This window comes from Ambystoma mexicanum, chromosome 3p (genome assembly GCF_040938575.1).
Source record: "Ambystoma mexicanum isolate Mex_15411 chromosome 3p, UKY_AmexF1_1, whole genome shotgun sequence".
Taxonomy (NCBI): domain Eukaryota; kingdom Metazoa; phylum Chordata; class Amphibia; order Caudata; family Ambystomatidae; genus Ambystoma; species Ambystoma mexicanum.
The window spans coordinates 843,450,900-843,470,950 of NC_090925.1; the positions used below are offsets into that span (position 1 = coordinate 843,450,900).

The following is a 20,051-nucleotide window of genomic DNA, read 5'->3' on the forward strand; positions in this document are numbered from 1 at the left end:
TACCACCAAAAAGAGTCACAGTAAGGGTAAATGACTATGGCGGTATTTCCTGGGAAAATATTTGTCACTGCCGTGCTCCTAGTAAACCCAATATCCTGATGCATGGCACTCGGATACAACACAGGTGGTAGACAGACACTACCATATGTTGTGAATACCTGTTGCGTACCACAGCTCGGTATTATGCAAGTGGCCTGGAATCTGAGGTGGATGTGATGACGCATAAGAATAGAGAAGCGTGCTAGGGCCCCTTTCGCCTGCCTCCTCTCAAGACTGTTGCAAATTTGGAGGCCCGTGGCCCCAAAACATGAGCCCCCGGGTGAACTTAGCAGAAAATGTGAGTATATCCAAATTAGTAGTTGGGATGAATTCTCCTCCGATGAGTCTTATTTTTAGTTTTGTCGAGTAGTGGCACAATGTGTCCACTACGGGCAAACTATTGTATTAGTGCGGCGTGTGTATTTTTGACATTCCTGAAAACCTGCTCCGTTCGCTTCAACTTTGTGTTCATACTCTCTTGTGCAGCGTTTCTACAGCCAGGCCCTTGGCTTTGCCTTGTAACTTTCCATTCTCTGTGGCACGGATCAGCCCAAGGACTGATCCACTAATGCCGCTAGGGGGGCCAGGTCTTTACAGTCACACCGAGCCACCCCTCTCACTATCTGCCTTATGCAGCTCATTCCACAGCACAGCATCTCTTCAGAACGAAAGCATACAGCACTGAGCTGCAACCCATCATCAAGCGTGCCCTATCCATTGGATTGGTCCCCAAAGTGCTGTGTTCCCCCCTACCCCCATGTGGTTGGGAGAGGGCTGGGCCATGCCTTCAGATAGGCACCAACAGCCTGTGATGTGTGTATCTCCTACCGCCTGCACCTAAACTGAGAGGATGGCTATGATTGGTCAAGGACCGGGGAATGCATGGCCACGCCGGTTGAACATGGGATCATTACCCTGCTGCTCTTGGACTTACCTTTTTTTGCCCCATGATCCATCCATGGTTGAGCAGAGGCCTGGCCGTGCCCTCTGCCAGACTCCAAGAGCCCGCAGTATAAGACGCTCCCAGTCCTCTTCACCCACCTGCGCCCAGAAAAGCAAGGCGGGCATCAACAGCCAATTCCCGGGGAACATTAGACCAGGCCAATCAGCATGGGACCATCACCCCATTACTCTGTGTCTTGGTGTTCAATGCCCCATCCTCGAGTACTGGATCTGTGAGCCCTCAGCCCTCCTAGCCTGCTTCTTGGGCGGTGCTCACCGCCTCCTCCACTGGGCTTCTCCACCCCCTTCTCTCGTGTGCTGATTCTCTGTACACTCACACCACCTCCTTCTGGGCTTGTTCAGGGCTCATCCCTCCTCTCCTGCACTGGCTCTCTGTACCCTCACCTGCTCCTCTCTTGTGCTGGTTCTGCGCCCCACTCCTTCATTCCCTTCTCCTGTGATAGGTCAGTGCCACCCATCTCCTCTCATGTGCTGATTCCGTGTACTCCATTCTCCTGGGCTGGTTCTGGCCCCATTTCTCTCTTTTAGGCTAGTGTCGCACCCCGCCTCCCTGTGCTGTGACTGGGTACCCCTTACCCCTTTTATCCAAGCCATTTCCTCTTTTGTTTCTGTTCCTTCTTGCTCCGACCACTCTTTGAATTATAAAGCACTATGGCGGGTTGACTGAATTCCCCATCCTAAGGTTTCAGGGAAACAAAACCACCAGGCAGTGGGCTGGTGTGTTTTTGCTTGTAGCCAGCCAAACCGGAGCAATGGACATTTATTATTTTTCCCCTGTTATTCTTAGTGGAGCAGCAGGGAAAAGCTCCTGAGGCAAGGGTATCTGCTCAGTAGAATCGGGAAGCAAGCAGCGTGATAGGAGGGTAAAGGGACGGTATAGGCCTATGAGAAAGCAGGAATCCTCGGGATGGTTGTCCATGATTTAACCGAATGGCATCATTTTGAATTAGAAATTGCTGAATGCGGCAATCCCGAATTCGAAATCCGCGCCACGGCTAAATCACGGTTCCCCACCCGCCTCCCTACTTACAAGTTGGTGGCACACCCTGTTGTGTGCCACCTACTCCTCCATCCCTCTGCAACGCTGGTTCCCCTAATTTACGTCGTTGGGACCCAGCACTGCAGCTTTTTTTTAAATATCTTTATTGTATCAGGAGCAGAGGACACCCAGCAACCTTCAATGCCTTTACAGTGAGAAAGGGGTGGGGGAACTCACTTCTCCCCTTGTTCACTATAATGGCACTGAATGGTATAGTTATTCTAAATGTTCAGCTATTCGAAATGTTCATACAGCCGAAATGCAAACAAATATGCCATTCGGTTTTTTAAATTCGATTAATTCTATGGAAACCCATAGGGAACACACAGACCTCGCATCACATTTCTTACTAAAGGACACAATCCCTCACACCATTCCGACCCCCACCTTGTCTGAGCAATCTTTAAGGAGACCTCAGAGGGTCCTCAGGATCTTTAGGCGCAGGAAGTACTAGCTGGAGTCTTGAGGCAAGCGGCAGGCCTCGGCACACCAGGAAGAAGGGTTGGCCTTGGCTGACGGCATCCAAGCACTGCAGAAGTCTCCTAATGGAAGGCGCAGACCAGTTTCCCACTCTATGGTGGAACTGCAAACCAAATGCGGAGTGCAGAACAAGAGTAAAGGAAAGCAAGCGGAAGGGGAGGCGCTTTGGAGTTAGACTGAGCCGACTGCAAAATATACGTTCTGTGGCAGAGTTTGTTAGTGCCTTATCCATATTTCTCTTTTCTGTTTCTACATCTGAAAAAGGTGGCTTTATCAAGCAGAGCGCCATCTTGAAATTGAGTTTCTAGTTGGTAAACATGCACAAACGTAGCCCAGAGGGCATCAGTAATCCCTTTGCTTAATACTTCTAGAGCAGTGGTCTTCAGTCAAACTGTGGAGCTGGCCTGCCTAGGGAGGCCCAAAGCTTATCTGGGGGGGCAGGAGGCTCTTTGAAAAAGGATTACAGTGACTGAACCAATCATAGCAGGACTCTTAGAAACCAATACATGGCAATTTTTAAAAAAGCCCACCCCAGCCCAGACAAATAAGAGGTAGGAAAACCTTACAGGAGACAAAAGACTGGACAAGAGCGGACGTGCTTCTTGGTGACCTCTTGATACACAGGGAAACTCTAACCCTGCTGAGGTAGTCAAGATTCCGGAGGCTTTAAAAAGGATCCTGTGGTTACCGAACCCCAATAACCTAACAACAGGGCAAAGTGGTCCATGAGGCGCAGATCCTAGTGGAAGGTCCTGGAGAGTAAAGTCCAGTTCTCAAAGCAAGACAATGAGTTGTCCCTTCCTTGAAGAGCCAAAGGAGTAATCCTGGCAGGAGGGTAGCATAATAATGTCTGCCTGAAATGGATCCTAAATTGGGGGAGTTAAATACCCATTCACCAGGAAGGGAATGTCTGCGAAAGTCCTGATGGGAATGCTGGGAAAACCCCAGGTCTTGGAGTGACCTACCGGATAGACCCGCTGTGATTGCTGAGAAGCCCAAAGGCTGGGGGGAGCCCACAGGGGACTAGGTGCTGCCAACACTTCGGTTGGACAAGGCTTTGGACATTGAGATAGCCAGCAGGCTAAGGACTCATTAAGAGGATTTGAGAACATTTTCTGCTGGCCACTGCGTTGAACCTTATTTTGTAGATTAGGCAGTCTGGGGAAGAACAGACTTCTAAGAAAAGGTGGAAGCTATTTGTCCTCACTTTTGGGTTGCCTTATTGCTGACAATGTTCTGTATTTCTAGTTGCTCCCTTAGTTCCTATAGGCATCAGACCAACCTTCTTCTTAACAATACTGAATAAAAAATCCGCGTGTTAAGACACATATTCATGAGAGCGTCACATATATCATTCCTCAGCCGTGCCAGAGCACCGAGAGTTGGCTCTACAGCCATCATCCTTTGACCTTTGCAATGTGTTTTTGTTCAAGGCACATGTTTCTGTTTTCGTCAATAAATCCAAAAGAGTGACTTGGATTTTCCAGAAGAGTACCTTCTGCCTTGGGGAGGTGTGTATTGTGCAAGGGCCGAGTAATTACACAAGTGACACAATTTGGTGATTGCTGGTTGGGTCAACACTCGTTGGGAAAACACTATAACCAAAAAGGGATTATCTTAAGCACAATTTTGCTCAAGTGATCTGAAAACAATGGTTCGTCTGCTCCTAGGTGTCCAGCACCTTTAGTAGTTCAGCCTTCAAATTATAAGTTCAGCTCCAAATCTTTTGAGTCCTTGTCTCCCCTCTAAACACCCTAATCTACAACAAAGTTCCAAAGTATGTGGCCAAACAAGTTCAAACTCCTACTCTGTTTAAGTACCATAGTATCGTGTCTTCCTTAATTTAACAGCATACATGTTACAAGAATTGGCAAACCAAAAGTTAAAAAAGTATTTTTGAAAGGTCCATCCCTATTCTATTGCAACAAACAAACAAACGTGCTCTGGGGACTCTTCTGGCAGCAGGTACTCGGTCTGGTTCATCTCTGCTTCCACGTGCTTCTTGAAGCCTTCTTCCAGGGTTTCAGATTTCACAGTTCTTTCTCTGGTCAGGATTTTGTTTGCTTTACTACTTCTGCTTCTGGGCTTCCTCCAGCGCATTGGATTCTCTCAAACTCTCAACAGGCCCCCCTGGACCTTGACTTTCCAAGGGTTTACTACCGGTCCATCCTGGACTATGACTGTCTCTAGATTGACAGCAGGTCCCTCATGGGCCTTGTTTCTTTTCCGTATCCAAGCAGGAGCCTCCTGCACCTTGGCTTCCTCTCAGGATTCAACCAAGTCCCTCCTGGACCTTGCCATCTTCTCTCCAGTTTCCAAAATAGCAATGGGTATTTCTCCCTCTCTCAATAGGCTCCTTTGGGCGTTTTGAAACAGTATTTGCTTCCTGTATAAGTGCCTAACAAGCGAACAATAAAAACATAAATAAAGAGTTCATCTTTTCACCATCCTGCCTCGGGTTCTCCCTCTTTTACCTCCGGGTTGTTGGTGGATGGGTTCTGGCTTTGGCCTTCCAATTCCCTTCAAGGTAGGGAGCAGTTCAGCACCCACACTGGTTATCCTCCTTCTCCAGAGTGTACAATCCTGTATTGTCTTCAGCCTGCTTGCTTCCAGTCTGCTCAAGCACAACACCCTGGTCTTCCTCCAGGTTGTAGTTACCTTCTCTGCAGGAATCTCCCGTTGTGCCAAAGGGGCACCTACGGGCACACCTCCGTCCTCCGGGATCCCAAGTCTCCTTTATACTTCCAGGTTTGGAACTTGGTTTGCAATCTCGCCCCGGGTTGGTTATTTCTCTTTGTCATTTGAATTGTAACAGCCGGTTGGTTATTCTCGTAATTGATTTTAGTATGCCTCAGTACCAATTTATTAATGGTTTGGTACTGGCTAATTGTTTTGAGGTTTTTGGCTGTAAGTGCGGGCCTGCAACGCTTAGAAGGTGGTTGCACTCTTGCAATCTTGGTGCCATCTTGGAATTCTCACTGCTGCTGAGAGCATTTCTGCATTGCTCTTCTACTCTGATCTGGCATGGATCTTGTTTGGCGTTTGCATGCTCACTCTTCTTTCCTTGTAGCTCTCCAAGTCAACAGGTTTGCGAAATAGTTTTTCTTTGCCGATTGCCGTTTGTTCCTCTGAACCGTTGAATAACATTGTGCTCCTCAGTGGTCTTTAGGAAATGTAGTCTTGATGGCTAAAATTCTACAGTGCGACACCCATTGGGGTAACTGCGTCTCGGGGGGGACAGCAGTTTGGCGGATTCTTTCCCCTTCGACCCTCTGGGAGGCACATAAGATAGTGGGTAGACCACCTATTTCCTGGTGGCTTGCTTCCCCCACATACCAGGATAGGGAGTTCAGACAACTCACCACAGGGTTTACCCCCAAAATACCGTAAATATCATGGCGAATGCGCCTTTATTGCGCATACGGCATGATACAAAATGCTGAATCCCAGCAGGAGTTGCGGGGCGCCCCTCGCGCCCCCTAGTTCAGCATTATGGCCTTGGGTGGGATTTCAGGGGTGTTCCCTGCATACAACAAAGGGAAAGCGGGGGACAAACAACCAAAATACGAAAAAGCTGTAGTCACAATATGCAAACAAGTGGGCTTCGCAATTTTGTAACTCAAGCTTTTTGTGTTTGGTATTGTGACGTAGACTCCTCACCACACTATGCACCTGCTACACCTATGGTGGAATGCATCTTTCAAGTGAGCACCAATGTGGACATCCATTCGCCTTGTCAGTGATTATCGTGGGCCCTTCGTTGCGAGTGTACATCGATTCCCCTTTAGTCTGTTCCTTCAGATCTTTTGCTTCTGGGGATGGCTTCTTCTATGGGCGTGTCTTCCGCTCGATCGTAAGCCTGGGGGCTTCCCGGTCTGGTTTATGCTGTTCCGCTTCTTGGTCTGCGCCCCCTTTTGTTATTTTGTGTTGGCTGTGGATGGGGGCTTTGGGTGGTATCTTCTCTTTTGCAGTTGCACTGGTGTGTGCATGTATGTGGCTGCTGAGGTGACATTACAGGGGTCCAGTTCTGGAGTGGTGTTTTTTTCTGTGCGGTTGAAGGAAAGGTGCACAGTTTGGTGTCCGCTGATTTCATGGGGTGAGAAAGATGATGACGGGGGAGGAGGGTGTTTTTTTGTACTGTACAAGAGTGCCTGTCTCGTGATAGTTAAGTAGTTGGGAGTAAGAAGGTAGGCTTGAATTAATGAAAACCATCAGTAAGTATGTAGTTTGAATTTGCTATCTGGCCGTATTAGAAATTGCATAATCGGGAGCCATTTCAACACATTTAGGGGCTCTTGTTGCATGAGCAAGTAATGCATTTGAATGATGTAAAAGCCATAAGGCTTTTACACCATTCATTTATGGTGCGGCTCATAGTCAATCATTTGTATGGGGAAGAGGAGGGGCGGAACCAGTGGTGGAAATGGAAAAAAGTTGGTGGGGTATCCCACAAGGGCTGGGATGGGGGTGGAGTTTGGGGGGGAAATCGGTGTCCGAGGAGGCGGGGCTTAGAGGGGGCAGAGTTGGCAGTTGACCTCCGATCAAAGGAAATGTCCAAAATAATAGTTTAAACAGCAATATCAAACATTCTGGCACAAAATGGAAAAAATGGCCATGTGCAATTGTGGGCCACTTTTCAATTGGAGCGGAAACAATTTTATGCCCCAGTCCAACCCTGGCAGCCAGTATGAAGACGCATAACATTTGCCTACAGCATCACTCGCAAACCACACTTTTACTCCGTGCATGAACCTAAACAAGACAAATTACACAGGGTCACCAGAGCCAGCGCACATTAAAATCTGGCCTCTAAAAAAGGCAGCACATCACATAATATATAGCCTATCTGATGTGCTGCATTTTAGAGAGGTCAGATTTGAATGTGTGCTGGCTCCGTGTGTCTCTCTAGGGTTTGTTCTTGGTTATACAAATAAGTATAACCAACGAAGAATAAACACCAGCGAGACAAAGCTAACGGGTGCACAATGAAAATTAAAGCACCCAAAGGGAGAGTCCAAAATAACAAAAATACTACATGCAATGTGCACAGTCCGCTTGCTGTGCGAGCACTGTGCATATTAGATCGGGTGCTCGACAAGGAGCTGCTCTGCCCCCCCCCCCACCCCCCCCGCCGACGCGGGCGCCCTGTTTTTTTTAAAGTAACCAGTAACCCAGCGCAAAGTATGGGTTTGGGGGCTGACTCTGGCCGAATCCCGAGATCCGGCTACACATCTCGTACCGGCCCAATGACCAGCGCTGGGCGGAACACACTTTCAATATCCGCTACTGCCCTTTTCTCCGACCATACAAATTATCCAGCATCTGCGCCGGCATGGATTTTCATGCCAATGCAAATGCTGTAGATCCCTATGGGGTCCTAAAGCAGGGGTACCGCATAGGAATCCATTGTACACGCTGCCTGCCATGCGAGCATGTCATGAGAGTTTCATTGTAATTGTGAATAGCGGCGCTCACAATTACAACTAAACACTGTCTGGCATGCGAGCATGGCAAGCGGTGCTCACAATTACATGCGAGCATGCCAGCCAGTGTTTACTTTGCACTTTTGCACCCCACCATGCAAATGACGAAAAATTGGCGGCGGGGAGCCGTTACATTGCAGTGCAACGGTAACTGCTCCCGCCGCATGGGACCTTCAAAGCATTGTTGTGTTCTGCCATCTTGTGGCCATTCCTGGAACTTCAGTGAATATTACGCTGAAAAAAAAGTGTGACTACTAAGTGCGTGAGGGTAAAATTGGCAAGGTTCGTTTTCTCTGCAGAAAAAAATGCTGCATTCTGGGTCAAAATATACCAATCACCATTTTGCCCATGGACCGAAATTGGACATTTCACGCCGTTTTTCCCACTCATTGGACAGAATTTTGCATGCCCATAGCAAAAACGCCCAAAAAATCCTAATTTGCCCAACCAAAAGTTGCAAAACCGGTAAAAACAATCTACTCCAGCGCAGTGTGAATAGAGATAAATTCCACTAATTTTGCTTCGCAGGTGGTAATTTCATCCAAAATTCCTTTCACGTATTGTAGGAGATATCTGGGGATCTTGCAGCCTTTATTATGAGTGGGCAACCAAATGATCTGAGCAAATGGCCACACAGTCCTTTTCTGTCACCACGTCCCTGTCCTTATCTACCATTGCAGTCATTATCTGCCACCACGTCGCAGTCCTTATCTGCCACCTCGTCCCTGTCCTCGTCTGCCACCTCGTCCCTGTCCTTGTCTGCCACCTCGTCCCTGTCCTTGTCTGCCACCTCGTCCCTGTCCTTGTCTGCCACCTCGTCCCTGTCCTTATCTGCTACCTCGTCCCAACATTAATTCTGATGCGGTTTCTCCTGGCATATTTTTTGTCGTTTGCATGATCTGCTGAATCACATGTCGCTGATCTGATTGCTGATGGGGCCTGTATAGACTACTGCTCGCTGATTATGATTTTGGGTTTTCTCCTTGTTTTTAGATGGTATCACGCATTATCTTCAAATTGCTTCAGCTGAATGAAATCAAACCTGCTTCAAGAAACACTGCAATATTGTCTGTCCTGTGTCCGAAGGTTTGGCTCAGCCACGAGTGGGAATCCTGTGTCTGTCCAGTGCTCTTTGGCGGCCCTGTAAGAGTTGCACGGGTCATGCTGCTGAACCAGAAATGAGTGGGCTTGTTACCACACCATAAACTCCCTGTCTGAGAAGATGAGAGCTTCAGAATGGAAGGCCAGGGGATCTAGAGCAGACGATACTTCCCGGGAGCCTCCCTTCTTCCCACCAATCACTAAGAAATAATCCCTGATCCCGAGTGGTTTAATGTTGTTTCTGTACTTTTCTGCTATTTGCTGTTGAAATGTTTCTTTCTGTGCTATGCTAATTTTGCTTGTTAAAAATCACAGCTGGAAAAAACTTCTCTCCAAAATAAAGGGAAAAAAAATATTTATTTTCGTAGTCTGTGTGCAGTGTGAGAACATTATTTTCTGTTTGCATACGTCAACTCTATATTTTTCCATTCATCCCGTGCTTTATTTGGACCTAGGAGTATCATTTTTTTAACGTATGTGCTTGTGGACATTTAATCACACTTCTTTTCTCTGGTGTTTAAAAACACAGACAGAATTCCCTATCCTGAGTTGCACTTCCGCGCACTTTTTTCAGATTTGAAGTAACCACCAGCTGAACCTTTGGGAACACAATAGAGTTGTACAAATATCTCAGCTCGCCAGAAAAAAAGAGTTATTGAATTTGCTGCGGCGAAGAGAAAAATATTCCAAAGGATATCTGTTATATTAGGCTTCCCTACAGGAAACCTGCCTCAACTCTGGAGGTCAGGAATGTGTGGATTCCCACAGCTCCACCCCTTGCAGTCTGCCATTCCTACCTCTGCCATTTCCCCCAAATCATCTTTTCTCTGCTGCTGTTAAACATTTTACCCCGCTGCTTCATCTTCCCCTGCACTCTCCAGTACCACTGCATTCGATAGGATATTTATAACGCGCTTAACCCAGAGGTTTCTAAGTGTGGACCCTAGGATCGAACCTGTGTTGCTCCGTGTCGTCTTGCTTCTAAGGCGAGCACGTTGCCGTGAGCTATCCTCCCGATTGCTACTGTGCATTGTGTCTCTTATCTGCTCCATGCAGAGAGAGGAAAAGAGGCGGAGGAAATGCAAGTTGCGTTCGGCCCCTCCTCTCCGACATAACAAGGAATGAAAATGGAGTGTGACGTAAATGCAAGGCAAAAAAGCCTTATGCAAGGACTTGCATTAAAGTTACACCCCAATGAAAATAAGCTCCTGCAAGTCCTTCCGCCCAGTCTCTTAAAAGAAGTGCCAGGAAGATAGCTCAGAACAACGTGCTCGCCTTGGAATCAAGACGATGTGGAGCAACACAGTTTCGATTCACCAGGTCCCTGCTTAGAAACCGCTGGGTATTACGCGCGTTATAAATAACCTATCATATCAGTGTTCCCACCTCTTTATAGTATGTCTCCTAGCTGCCATCTTGGCATGCTCCTGCCGCCTCCCACTTCTGCCCTACAGTCTCTCCCTTTCTTTATAATCTCTCGGTGTAAGGCTCACAGGCAGCGTCTCCTTGGTCGCGTATGCCTCGGCTGCAGTGTGCCTTTGTCATCCAGTTGATCTCTTCCTGCTACAGTCCCTCACTCGTGCCTCGAGCAGCTCGTTCCTCTGCCGTCTCTGGAGCTCATTCTGATTGGGGTGTAATGTTGATGGAAAGCATAACAGCCTTGCGTAAGGCTTTTACGCCTTCTATTAACATTGCATCCAATTTTCATTCATTTCCATGGTGGAGAGGAGGGGCAGAATGCGTATTGCATTTCCGCTGCCTCCCTTCCTCTCCGCCGTGCCGGTATGTATTTTCATGCTGATGCAAATGCTGGGGATCCCTCGCGTTTACTTAAGTAGAGTGCAAATGTACAGGGCAGAAGGAGGCATACAAATGACGATGATTTGCTGGTAAGGAGCCACTTACATGTATGTCTACACATAACAGCTCCCCACTGCCAAATTAGAGTACAGCCAGAAGCAAAATGGGCTCCTCTATTCCCTTCCCCTTTTTATGCAGCATCCTATCGTTTCCCTGACATTCCTTAGTGTACATCTGCCCCTGTAGTCATTTATCCTGGATGGAAAAATGCCCTCTTGTGTCTGAGTTGTCACTTGCAAATCCATGCAGACTGAAAAAAGGGAGACTAAAAAATATCCCCACTGAAAGCGCTATTCATTTTTACTCCTTTTTAGAAGACATAGGGAACAATTGTCTTGACCTTGTCAGTTTTGAGGTGTTCGGCAAGCTCTAGCTTTTTGGTTCAAGTCATTCTGAGGTGATAGGATTCGAGGCAGCAGGTCGGCACTGCTGGTAACAGCCCGATGCCCAAGTTAAGGGCCTGAGCAAAACATTATGTTACTGTCTCTATGTACTATTAGATTGCAAAGCCGATAGTCGTGGACTTTCGGACCTAACTTGCTGCTGCTGCCACACAGCTTATTTCGTTCTTGTAAAAATCAATGCAATATTTGAAAAGAACAAAAAATGGACTAAAGATGATTTCTGATACTGTGCCACCCCAGGTCTAGGGAGGTGTCACATCACGCAGATGGATTTACTGGAAATGTTGGCGGCTGCCTTCCTGTTTGGGTCTATCACTTTTACGCTGAACGCATGCCAGCGGTCTAGTGTTCAACCAAGATGGCCGCCATACGATTTCTACATGGCACTGATGCGTCACGGAGCATTGCAGCCCTCTCAATTAGCTATTCCCAGGCTAGACGCTGTTTGGTGCTTCCATTCGCAGGTGTGCCTTTCCACCGCATTGCTTTCCTCTTCCCTCCTGGTTCCTTCCCTGTTCCTCTCTCTCCAGTGAAGGTTTTCACCACACGGATGGCCTGCCTTGCCGAGTGTCCTTGTCTGGTTTTCTTCCTCCTATTCCTTCGGTGCTGTGAGAAATAGTACTGGAGTCTAGTTTCAATTGTTCCCTTACGTAACTGCAGGCAAGGGTTTCCGGGTTTTTTGTGCTGTGAAAGGCTTTTCCCCCATCCAGGCTGTCTCCTTGGGATCCACGTTGCCGAGGTTGTTCCCCAACCGGGTGCCGTGGCCTCCAAGCAAGACAGACCCTATCCCTTCACTAAGAAGAAAATGATTAAGGAAACAAAGAAGACGAAGGGAAGGGAAAAATCTCGTAAGGACTCACCAAAATCATCAGGTGAGGAGGTAGCTCTCCAACTCGAAAGTGCAGAGAGTGAGTGTGATCCAGCCTTAACTGGGCAATGTGAACCTTCCAGTTTTCAGAGGAGGCCGCGGCCCAGTTCTCACACATCAGGGTAAAGGCTCAGCTGAGGCTTGCAGCGCAAGAAGGAGGTGCGCAGTAGGGTTTGAAGTTGACCGTGACATGTGGAACGTGTCACATGCCACGTTCAGTTCCAACCACTTCTCTTCCGGCATCCTCAAGACTTATACAAAGGAACCAGGAAGATGCACAGAGGAGCTGAGTGTTGCCTGGAGTGAAGGACCGAAGCTGGAAAAACAGGTATGAAGGTTTTTTTTAGTTTGATGTGTATTTTGCACGTGTGAGATGCATGTCAGATGTATGTATGCGCTATGGGTCGTGGATGAATGAGAAAAAATGTGATAGTGTGTGTGTTTGAATGCTCTGAGTGGGTGGGTGCGTGCCTGTGTGGAGGATGTAATGTGAGTGAACGTGAGAGAAGGTGTATGAGTGCGACTGGAAACAAAGGTGTTGGACACATTTGAAGGTTGTGTGCCATCACTTCCCGTGATGTCACTTGTGGGCGGGTTCAAATGACATCACTTCCTGGTGGTTGTCAAGGGTTTGTGGGATGTCACTTCTGCTACCCCTGGCATTTTGGTGAAATGACATCCCTGAGGTTACTCATGAAGATTAAGCACTTTGGGTCAAACAGATCAGTGGGCAGGAGTGCCAATATCAAAATCCAGACCAGCAAAACCAAGTAAGTGCACAAATAACACACCCTGAATGCTTTCAAAGTGTGTTTCGCCTACTTTTTTGCTAGGCACATTTTATTTCGGAGGCTGCAGCTGTACTTGTTTGATTTATTTTTGGGCATAGCCTCTATTTCTCCTTCCTCTATCACTTCACCTTCGGTTTCCAGTTGGGGGGGGGGGCGCAAAACAGTTTCCTGTACATTATGGATGCTGCCCTTGAACCCCCACACTGCGCCCGACACCTAAAGAGAAGGAACTGGGAGAGATGGACTCCTAGCAGAGGGGATGCAGCACTTGAGACAGTGATTTTCCTCCAAGCGCGAGGTTGGGATGCCATCTCCACGAGAATCTGTATATTAGGTGTTTATAGTCAGGCAGCACGCTGCTTAGTGGTAGCAGTTGTGATAAAAAATGAAATAAGAAAAATATTTTCCACCATTCTGAGTGAGAGTGGCTGTGAGTCAGCCTCATTTTAAATGAGCAGAGCGGTAAACCAGGGCATAAAAGAGAGATGTAATGCTTTTACACCTTAATTTACCACTCTGCCTCATTTTGCAGCCGTGGCGAGAGAGTGGAGATAAGATCTCCGCTGTGCGTTCCTTGTGCATTGCGTCAGTGCGTTTCGTTTCACGTCTGCGTTACCGTTTCATGCGGGCGTGAAATGAGTGGATTTCTATGGAAATACGCCTTGGAACAGCGCCTGCTAAAGACCAGGCGGATTGCATTGGAATCCATTCACAAAGGCCGCCTTAAAGTGCAACTTGCCGGCAACATTTATTCCTTCATCAGGCGGAGAGGGAAACTAAAGAGTAAACAGGAATACGCCAGGTTTACCCTTTTCCATGCGGGGTACCCCGCAGAATGCAAGTTTGACTGTTGGCCCCTTGCAGGTGGTCACTGTGTCTAGCCGAAGGGTTACTTGGTGAGACCAGACAGGCACATAAAAAGATGCGACACAATGGCCTGTTGTAGGCTTTTTATGTGTTCCCTGCTCTACTACCACTCACACACATGGCTTGGTAGCTGCTCCCTGCCCCCATCAACGCCTGCCATTCTCTTGTGCCCAGAGGTGGGCGCCACTGATTTATCATGTAAAGCGATTTTGTATAATCAGTGCTTTAAGTGGGGTAAGACATTGAGGGGGCGCCCTCATTTGGGGGCGTAGCTTGTCTGTGGGCGTGGCCTAAAACTTGAAGGCGTGGCCTAAAACGAGCATGTAAAAATGAACAGGGGGGTTCTTGTCTACATAACTAAGCGCATACTGCAACACTGCTGGTACAATAAGAGGAGGCCTTCTGATATGGCTTTCCACTTGCGATGGTCATGGACTGGGGACCTGGGGAACTCTTGTGTACCCTCTCCAAGCCTGGACACACCTGCCCCCCCCCTCCCAGAATCACCCCAGTACAGTACCCATCACCCAGACTTCACCAAGGGAGTTTGCCACAGGCAGCTTGCTGTCATGTATGACTTAAGAATCTAGTATCCGAAGTCGTCAGCTTTTTGGAGCATTATGGTTCAAACGCTGAATTGACTTTCACAAAGCACGCTATACGGCAAGCATACCTCGTGTATTTGTTGTATATGCACCCTTTGATAATGAGCAAGTTTGGGACTACACTAGATGCTAACATCTCTACACAAAATTTATTTCAAAATGTAAATAAATGCGCCTTCTTCATAAACAAAGCATAAACACCCTCCAACCTTTCCACAGAACATTTGGCATTCAAACGGTCACAGTGGTGGTTCACAAGTGCAACTCAGCAATGAACTGTCAATTAAACGAAAGTTGAAGAGAGCATAAGGAAGGGAGACGTGAATAAGTTAGTTACAGTTGGCAACCAAATCACTTCAAGACTCCTCAGACTTCCCTCTACATCAAGCTCCCCCTTCCTATGACCTGCAGCCAGTCTGACCTGCCACATCAGCAACAGAAATTTTACATTACAACTTCACTAGTGCCCTGACCTGTCACACAAAACTACCAGATAAATAGCTCCTTAAAGAGACCCAAAAAACCCTGTAAAAAAAATAATAAATAAACTTGACATGGAAGGCAAAAAACCCGCAGAACCCAAGTACATGCCCCCCCTTATAAATAAAAACAGATACCAGACCTAACCCAAAAGAAAGGGGTGGGAGGGCGGGTCAATCTGAAAGTCCAACCGTCGCCTGCCTCCCGAACCTTCCCTGAAGGCTTAAGTACCCCCCCGGGAGGCGCTCTACCCCCCATGGCCACTCGCTGGCCGTGTGCAGCGTCAAAATACACCCTGGGGGGAAACGCTTTGTGTTTCCCCCCGGCTCCCCCTTTTGGCTTACTGCACAAAAACCCAGAATCATTTAAAAGTGGAAAAGGTTACTTTACTGTGACAGGCCAAAGCTTACAATTAAACGCTTACCTGGCTCCATGACCTTACAGACTAAAGAACTATTTTAAACCACCAATTAAATAATTAAACATTTTTATTTTCCCCCGACAATGAAATAATTAAATAAACCACTTCCTCCCTAACTATCCCTTGGACCCTACCATCTCCTTACCCCTTCTCCAGGCGTCCCGCTTTCTCCCCGGGGCCATGCCCCTCCAGGCTCAATACCTGTTCCCCCGTGGTGGCCCGCTTGTGCAAACAGCACCACCCCATCCTTTCCCGCGCCATTCCCCCATTGTGCTTCCCTCCCCCCACATCTAAAGGGGCCATGCCCCTGGCACCAGGAAAACCCTCCACCGAGGTGTTCTTTCTGCCCCACTCCCCTCCCACCAGTTCTCCTTACCTGCGACTCCTCAACCAATCTCCCAGCCGAGAGCCCAAGTCCGCCAGATAATGATTATTCCCCAAAAACCGGCAAGTGTACACCATCCTCTCTAAATCTCATCAATCCTTCCTAAACTATCTCCTTACGGTCTAAAACCTGTACCGCCACCGATGCACAAAATTCTACCATCTCTCTGTTTATCCCCTTCCTTGCCCGCTCTATCGCTCCCTCATTTCTAGCTCCCCTCCAAACTCTCTGCGGCAAACACTTAGTCCCCACTACAGTTGCTTGAGGCCACACTCGTCGGACCCATAACAAAACCCTTTTTATTTTCCTAAGAAGAGCAACACCCGTATCCCTTCCCAGATCATTTTCCCCACCATGAATAATCCCTCCCCCATCTGGAGGCCCATAGCTTTCCCTCAACCCAGCCAACATAGGAAGCAACTGATCCCAGCCCAGCCCCCCAAGCCCAAACCATCTTACCACAACATCTTTATAGCTGCAACCCAATTGCCTGCCAACAAGCCTTTTCTCATCTTTTTTCCCCGCCCACTTAACCATAGAATGTCCCACAAACCAGATTTTTGACATCTGACCCTCCTAGAAGTATCTGAAAAAGAAATTACAAAATCACTTACAAATCAACAACATCCTAATAAACGCAACACACCTGCTACCTACTGAGAAATTCTTTAAAGACATCCCATTTGCCCCGGTCCCTGACATACCCTTGGAATATGAATCTCCCCGAGTTTGTTTAGGAGCACAGACCTGTTTCTTTGGTGAGCCCATAAGACACGACATGGAATATTGAAAGTTCAAGACCTCATTTGGTTGTGAAATAATGTTTTTTTTCTCAAATAGTTTGATTGTGAGTTAGCGCAATTAGAGCCCAGTGTAATATACGATGGGCTGGATTAGGAACTGCCAACTCTTGATTGGTGAAATCTGGTGTTTCGGGTGGTTCTCTTTTTCTGTTCTTTTTTCTTTTTCTCTGACTGTGATCCCTACTTTATGCTGATCTAGGATCTGTGTTCGGGCTTCTGCCATATGAAGAACTCTTTTGGGGGTTCTGTGATTGACTTTCTCCCCTTTTGGTTTTCCACCTACCCTAAGGTTGCTAGACCTAGCCAATTCTCCGGCATTATGAGATTCAGGGGGATGGGAACCTGAGCTATAGCTGTCATTTTCTGAAACTGCTGTAAACAGAGCTAACTATAAGCTTTGATATATCGGGCATAAGAATTGTGATTTGCCTTTGATTCAAAATGTTTTGATACATAGCCGAGAATAGAAATTGATAGACTGTTCTACTGTACCGCTTTCTTGTAGGAGAAGAGTTTGTTTGAAGCCCTCTCCCTTGATTTTCTACGAAAAACACAGATTTGAAAATCCACCACGCAAAGTATTTAAACTTTGAAGGGAATAACCTCAATTGTGGCAACAGAAGATTTTGATCACTGCTATGATGCAATGATTCAATTTTTCCTGCCCCTGAAGAATTTCTTTGGAATTACCCGCTAATAGGAAAGAAACATGTTGGGCTTGTTTTTATGATTGCTGAAATTTACTGATTGTGTATGAATGAATAACGATTCATGAATGAGTGTGTATGGTAAGAATGATGATGAGTGGGATAGTAAGGAAATTAATTTTATCATGCATTATCACTGGGTATAAGCCACTTAACCATCTAGGTCCCCACCTTTGGGACTTAATTGTGGAATCTTTTAATGGAAGTGCACTTTAGTGTTCTGTGTTTTATCTTCAATTGCTGATTTATAACATGCTAGTGAATGACTGTAGTTTATGAGAAGTTACCTACATCAATTTTTGTATTTATCACATTTATTGTATCTGTATGAATAATAATTAAAATATGCAATTTTTACATTTTTTGAACTTCTTTGTTTTCCATCAGTGATGACAATGGTGTTTATTGAGGACATGCACTAACATTCTCTGACTCTACAGGAAAGTGGCACTTTTTGAGTCACAAGCTCTTTTGTTGTTTTCAAGGGTTCCACCCTTAATGTGAGGGTCTGCTTGTGATTCTCAATTTTCCCTCAACCTCCTAGTGTTTTGTTGTGCTTCGAGTACGGCCCTTTGGTGGTGAGGTTTGGTAGCTCATACAAGAGCTCAGTTACTGTTGGTTTCATTTGATCTTCTGGCTCAGGGTTCTCCCCTCTGTCTCTTTCTTCTTTCTTTTTTTTCTTTTCTTCTGTTCTATTGATGAAGACATCTGACATTTCTTCAACAGTGATCTTATTCTCTTGTTCAGTATTTGTGGGTTTCCCTCAACTGTATCTGTTTCTGTTCCACGCATTTGCGATACTTTGACCTAATTGTAACACCGTCACATTTACCATCTCTTACAATTTGACATAGTTGTCATTTTTTTGGTAACATCATGGCTCTTGAAAGGTGCAAGAGTTATGATGACAAATATGTTGCAGACCTATTGGAGAAAGCCTCACTATTAGGCGGTACGTCTGACACCACGATTAACATTACTAGGTGGGATGATTTAAGCAATCTTAAGAAACGACTGATTAGGATGGAGTTGCACGGTTCAATTATGTTGGAATATCTATGGAAGGGACCTTGCCACAAGGTTTAGTGGTACGGAATGAGCCAAGGCTCTTCTTGGACAATCCTAACTTCATCCTACAATGGAGCTACATCGCCAACCAATGTGGCCGTGATTGGCTGATCCTTATAATCGATACAGCCACTGAAATGACCGAGAAGATCTTAGTCGACTTAAGTACTTTAGAAGACGAAATCAAAAAGGCGGTCCCATTGGAACTGTACAAAAAACAACTAGATAACCTAATGACCGAGATGCTAGCGTTTAAAGAGGATTCCGTAAAGGAACGTGTACGAAGAATGAACAAAGATCTTGTGAATTTTAGTCACGAAAAAACATTCCCGTACACGCAAGAGAACTACCAACAGGAACGCCAAGCAGCAGCTTTTACAGCTAATGGTGCTCGCGGTCAGAGAAAAGTCGTTTTTGCCAATACCTCATTCAGCTCAAGCGACAGGAGTACGTATGGTTTGGCTTCCACTAATCGTGGAAGAAGTAATTACCGCAAACAAAATAGAGGCAACATTTCTAGAGGAAGGAACAACTCCAATAGAGGTCAAATGAGAGGCAACCCCGCAAACAGGGGTAATGCACAACCTTTTTTAGAACGGAGTCCGGAGGCCTGGTACTTGGAACCCAGAGTGACCACGAGGAGTAAGCAGGCATTGTGGTAAATTTTTCCTCATACATACCCACACAGATCGAAATGAGATTACTCGAAAGGGATATGGGTTTTGTGTATACAAATCTACACAATCCACTCAAATTCCGACAAGAATTTAATCAACTGATGAGAAAGATTTATTTACATCAATTCTTTCAGAATAATGCCTGTGAAATAGAACCCTCTGAATCAGGCCTCCAGAACAGATCAAATTTTTGTGCCCCCCAGTTCCACACATAGTCCAGAAGCTAGAGTCTTCGAACATAGGGTCCTTAAAGACCTTGAGCAACTGGAACAAACCCCCAAAAAAACTACGTTCCATAACACAAGCACTGCGGAGACTCGAGCAATGAATGATCTCCTGAACAATCATGGAATAATTGTCCGCAAGGCAGATAAGGGAGGTGCAATAGTCCTCCTAAATCGGGAGGACTACATACTAGAATGCAATCGACAACTATTGGATCTTACATGTTATCAACCTCTTGAAGAAGATCCAACGATAAAATTGGCTAAAACCATTACGAATAAAATCACAAAACCAGAAGAAAGAGGGTGGATAACCAAAAAAGAAGCAGATTTCTTGGTGAAGGATAAACCAATAATCCCCCAATTTTATGTGCTTCCTAAAATCCATAAATCTTTAATTCGACCTCCATGAAGACCTATTGTGTCCGGTGTGAATTCAGTCGTAGAGCCCTTGTCTCATTTTGCGGATAAATTCTTACAACCATTAGTGAAGTACATGACTTCATATGTTCAGGACACAACACAGATCATTATGGAAGTCGAGGGTATGCCTTTTGATTCACAAACTGAACTACTATTGAGTTTAGATGTGACAGCATTCTATACGAGTATACCGCAACAGGCTTCACTTGAAATGTTGGAGGATAAATTGCTGAGGGACCACACTACTGTCAGGACACCCATATCTTTCATTTTATGGTGTGCCGAAATGGCGTTGACAGAAAACTATTTCCATTTCAACAGGAATTTTTTTAAACAAATTCAGGGGACAGCAATGGGAGCCAC

The 20,051-nt window shown here is 46.3% G+C and overlaps 1 protein-coding gene across 3 annotated transcripts in view; it reads left to right on the forward strand.

The window, feature by feature from the left end:
* LOC138580979 (beta-2-microglobulin-like) overlaps positions 1-9,464 on the forward strand; it is a 67,356-nt gene extending 57,892 nt beyond the window's left edge. For all 3 annotated transcript variants that reach the window (XM_069651953.1, XM_069651955.1, XM_069651954.1), the window contains exon 4: positions 8,998-9,464. The gene's annotated coding sequence lies outside the window, so the exon portion shown is untranslated. The remainder of the gene's footprint in view (positions 1-8,997) is intronic.
* The last annotated feature ends 10,587 nt before the right edge of the window (positions 9,465-20,051 follow it).